Source organism: Triticum dicoccoides, chromosome 3B (assembly GCF_002162155.2).
Source record: "Triticum dicoccoides isolate Atlit2015 ecotype Zavitan chromosome 3B, WEW_v2.0, whole genome shotgun sequence".
Taxonomy (NCBI): Eukaryota; Viridiplantae; Streptophyta; class Magnoliopsida; order Poales; family Poaceae; genus Triticum; species Triticum dicoccoides.
The window spans coordinates 687153187-687158633 of NC_041385.1; positions in this window are offsets into that span (position 1 = coordinate 687153187).

Here is a 5447-nt window from a genome sequence, read left to right on the forward strand (position 1 = left end):
GGGGCGGGCGGTATTTAAGGAGGGGAGGGGGCGGCGGTGGCTTGGGGAAGGGGGCGCCCGGGGAGGAGTCCGGCTCGGGCTCCCCTCGGCGTCCGTGCGGCGCACGGCGGCGCCCGCGGGGAAGGCGGCGGCGAGGCGAGCCGGCCTGGCTGGGCCTTGGGCCTGGTCGGGCGCGGGCGCAAGTTTTTATATATATAAATAAATTCCGCCGGAACTTAGAAAAATCCTAGAAAAAGAAATAAAAACCTAAAAATACCAAAATAAATTTTCACCGTCTAAATGAAATATTTAGGACGAGGTGAACATTTTCTTGGCCCTAAATGCAATTTTGGAAAACGTGCAAATTTTTCTAATGCAAATAAAATCCGAATAAAATCAACTAAGATCAAATAAATGATTTTAACATTTTTCCTCCAATATTTCAATTATTTTGGAGAAGTCATATTATCTCCTCTCATTTATTATTTTTTGGTACGAAATATTTTTCGGAGAAAGAATAATTAAAATCAAAAATCCTCGTTTCATTATTTGGTACGAAAATCCAAATATGAGACCGAAGAGTCCCCAACTCTCTCCGAGGGTCCTTGAGTTGCTCAGGATTTCGAGGATTTCAAAACGGAAAAGAAATAGAATATGATATGCATGAATGACCTAAGTATAACATTCCAAATTAAGAATTTGGGATGTTACAAACCTACCCCCCTTAAGATGAATCTCGCCCTCGAGATTCGGGTTGGTCAGAAAATAGGTGCAGGTGGTCCTTGCGAAGATGATCCTCTCTTTCCCAGGTGGCTTCATCCTCCGTATGGTGGCTCCACTGAACTTTGCAGAACTTGATGACCTTACTGCGAGTTACTCGGCTGGCAAACTCAAGAATCTTCACTGGCTTCTCCTCATAGGTCAAATCATTGTCTAGCTAAATTGTCTCCAAGGGTACGGTATCTCTTAATGGTATATCAGCCATCTCTGCATGGCATTTCTTCAGCTGTGAGACGTGGAACACGTCGTGAACTCCGGATAGTCCTTCGGGTAATTCCAACTTGTAGGCAACTTCTCCCATCCGTTCCAAAACGCGATATGGTCCTACAAATCTCGGGGCTAATTTACCCTTAACTCCAAAACGTTTCACACCTCGCAAGGGTGATACTCGCAGATATGCTCTGTCTCCAATTTCATAAGTTACTTCCTTGCGTTTCGAATCTGCGTAGCTTTTCTGCCTTGACTGAGCTACCTTCAGTCTGTAGCGAATCAATTTAACTTTCTCCTCAGACTCCTTGATCAAGTCTGGTCCGAACAACTGCCGGTCTCCTACCTCATCCCACATTAATGGGGTCCTGCATCTGCGTCCATACAAAGCTTCGAACGGTGCCATCTTCAAACTGGCTTGGTAACTGTTGTTATATGAAAATTCCGCGTAAGGCAAATTGTCGTCCCAACTAGATCCATAATCTAGTGCACACGCTCTTAACATATCTTCTAGTATCTGGTTAACTCTCTCAGTCTGACTATCAGTCTGTGGGTGGAAGGCTGTACTGAACTCCAATCTTGTACCCAAGGTCTGGTGTAACTGATGCCAAAACTTTGAAGTGAACCGAGTACCTCTATCTGATACGATGCTCCTCGGAACTCCATGCAAACATACAATTTTGGTCATATATATCTTGGCCAACTTAGCACTTGTATAGGTAGTTTTCACCGGAATAAAGTGAGCCACTTTAGTCAAACGATCCACTACTACCCATATTGATTCATATCCTACCTTGGTCCTGGGTAGTTCGGTGATAAAGTCCATACCAAGTTTATCCCACTTCCATTCGGGTATCGGCATTGGCTGTAACAGTCCGACAGGTTTCTGATGCTCTACCTTCACTCTCTGACATACATCACACACGGCCACGTACTCGGCAATATCCTTCTTCATACCAATCCACCAGAAACGTTCCTTCAAATCCAAATACATCTTGGTGTTTCCGGGGTGTATCGAGTATGGTGAGTCATGTGCCTCCTGAAGTATTAACTTCCTGATCTCAGCGTTATTGGGTACATAAACCCGGTCCTCAAACCACAGGGTATCGTGCTCATCTTCGTGAAAACCTTTGGCCTTTTCTTTGCTCATCTTCTCCTTTATTTTAGCAATCTCTGGGTCTTCCTTCTGAGCTTCTCAAATTTTGTTCAACAAAGTCGACTAAACCTCCAATGTTGCCACAAAACCTCTTGGAACAATCTCTAATCGAAGTTCCATGATATCCTCAGCTAACTCCTTTGGCAAACCCTTGCTCTCAAGCATATTGGCATAACTCTTCCGGCTCAAAGCGTCTGCTACAACATTGGCTTTTCCCGGGTGATAGTGTAGCTTCATGTCATAATCCTTTGTAAGTTCCAACCATCTCCTTTGTCTAACGTTCAGCTCCTTTTGCGTGAAAATGTACTTCAAACTTTTATGATTCGTGTACACATCACATCGATTTCCAATAAGATAATGTCTCCATGTCTTCAATGCATGCACTACGGCTGCTAATTCCAAATCATGCGTGGCATAGTTCAACCCATGAGGCTTCAGTTGTCGTGAGGCATACGAAACAACCTTACCATCCTGCATAAGTACACATCCCAGTCCCAAACGAGAGGCGTCGCAATATACTTGAAACTCCTTATGAATATCTGGCAATGTTAACACTGGGGCTGTAGTCAAGCGTTTCTTCAACTCCTGGAAACTTGCCTCGCAATCCTCTGTCCATATAAACTTATTGACCTTCTTCAATAGTTCCGTCATTGGTTTTGCCAACTTGGAAAAATTCTCAATGAATCTCCGATAATATCCTGCAAGTCCAAGGAAACTGCGGATCTCGCCAACTGAAGTGGGTGCCAACCATTCAGTGACTGACTGAACCTTGCCGGGGTCCACTGCTATACCTTCTCCTGATATAACATGCCCAAGAAATCCAACCTCCTTCAACCAAAACTCACACTTACTGAATTTGGTGTATAACTGGTGTTCTCTGAGTTTCTCGAGAACTAACCGCAAATGCTCCTTGTGCTCCTCTTCATTTTTCGAGTATACCATGATATCATCGATAAACACTACTACAAACTTGTCCAAATACTCCATGAACACTTTGTTCATTATACTCATAAAATAGGCAGGGGCGTTTGTCAGTCCAAACGACATGATCGTATACTCGTATAATCCATACCGCATAGTGAATGTTGTCTTTGGTATATCCTTCTCTCGGATCTTTAACTGATGGTATCCTGATCGCAGATCAATCTTCGAAAACACCTTCGCTCCTTGCAGCTGATCGAATAGGTCATTGATCATTGGTAGTGCATATTTGTTCTTAATTGTTACTTCATTCAAGGCTCGATAATCCACAACCATCCTCAGGGATTTATCCTTGTTTTCGACCAGGAGTACTGGGGCTCCCCAAGGTGATGAACTTCTCCAAATATAACCTTTCTCCAACAACTCCTTGATTTGTTTCTTAATTTCCTCCAGATCATTTGAGGGCATCCGATAGGGTCTCTTGGATATAGGCCCTGTACCAGGCAACAATTCTATCAAAAACTCAATGTCCCGATCCGGTGGCATCCCTGGTAATTCTTCTAGGAAAAGATCCGGGTAATCCATTACTACAGGCAGTTCCTCCTGCACAACTCCTGTGAGGGCATTCACTTGGGTCCTCCTAGGCACATGCCTAGATACGTACTTAATCCTTTTACCCTCCGGGGTGGTGAGATGGATTGACTTGCTAGCACAGTCAATATTTCCTCCATACCTTGACATCCAGTCCATACCTAATATCACATCCAATCCTTGTGACTCCAATATGATTAGGTCGGACGGAAAAACATGTGTTCCAAATGGTTAAGGGTATCTGGTTGCACCACCGGCTAGCCATATACTCAGCTCCAGGCGAGCTTACTAAAAGAGGGGTCCTTAGAGTTTGGGTTGGTAACTTAAACTTGTCCACAAATCCCCTTGATATGTATGAATGCGATGCACCAGTATCGAAAAAAATAAGAGCGGTAGATGACTTAACCAAAAACTTACCTATCACCGCGTCTGACTGATCTTCAACCTCCTCCATGTTAACGTGGTTCACCTGTCCTTTGTTGAACGGATTAGGCTTCTTTCCGGCACTCCCATTTCCATTCCCATTCCTTCCATCAGGGCAATCATTCACATAATGCCCAGTCTTTCCGCACTTATAGCAAGTAACCTGACTCAGGTCTCTCTTGGAGGGTGTGGCTGGATTGGGGCGATTCTGATTGTTGTTAGCTCCGTTCCCATTCCCATTCTTACCACTGTTGTGATTATGCGATCCTCCTCCAGTGTGGTTGTGACCTCCATGATTATGAACAAGCCCTCCCGTATTCGGGGTTAAGCGAGGCTTATGCTGAGCTCCTGAGTTATACTTCCCTTGACCATACTTCCTCTTACGGCTCTCAATCTGCTGCTGCTTCCCTTCGATCATAAGGGCCTTATCTACCAACTCCTGGTAGTTGTTGAAAGTTGCCACCATCAACTGCATACTCATCTCATCATTCAACCCTTCCATAAACTTCTCCTGCTTCACGGCATCCGTGGCCACATCATCAGGGGCATAGCGCGAAAGTTTGCTAAAATCATCCACGTACTGACCTACCGTACGGTTCCCCTGACGTAAATTGCGAAACTCCCGCTTCTTCATCTGCATAGCTCCAGTGGAAACATGGGCAGTATGAAAAGCCTGCTGAAACTGTGCCCATGTGACCGTGTCGATAGGATAGGTGGCTGTGAAATTCTCCCACCATGCTGCTGCTGGTCCATCCAATTGGTGTGCGGCAAAACGCACCTTCTCCGCATCTATGCATCCAGCGGTGGTCAACTCCCTTCCAATACGGCGTAGCCAATCATCAGCTACTATTGGCTCAGTGCTACTGGAAAACACCGGCGGTTGTAACCTTAGAAAGCGGGCTAGGTTGTCTGCTGGTGGAGGGTTGTTGTTGTTATTGTTGTTGCCCTGGTTCTGAACTAGCAATTGCATCAAGGTATTCTGCTGCTGGATCAACTGGGTGAGCTCCGGCGGGAAAGCAAAACCGGTGTCACGTCTCGGAGGCATCTGAGGGGTTTTAGAGGGAAGAGATTAGAATAGAAGAAAGGTCTAGTGAGAAAGCACTACCCATATACACATGAGACAAACACAATCATAACACTCAATCAATCAAGCAAGGGCTTACAACGATCTAGAACTAGCACAAAAGTGATCTATTACATGGGGAAAAATACTACTAGTATATGGTGGTCATCTAGAAATTTTGATTGGTGGAAGATTCCATGATGTCAGCTCCAGCTTCATCTTCATAATCATCATCACTAGGGTCCGAATCGGTGTCGTTGATGATGATGTAGTTGTCCGGGCAAGTGGGGTCGTCATCTTCGTCTTCTGGTGCTGGTTGTCCCATGA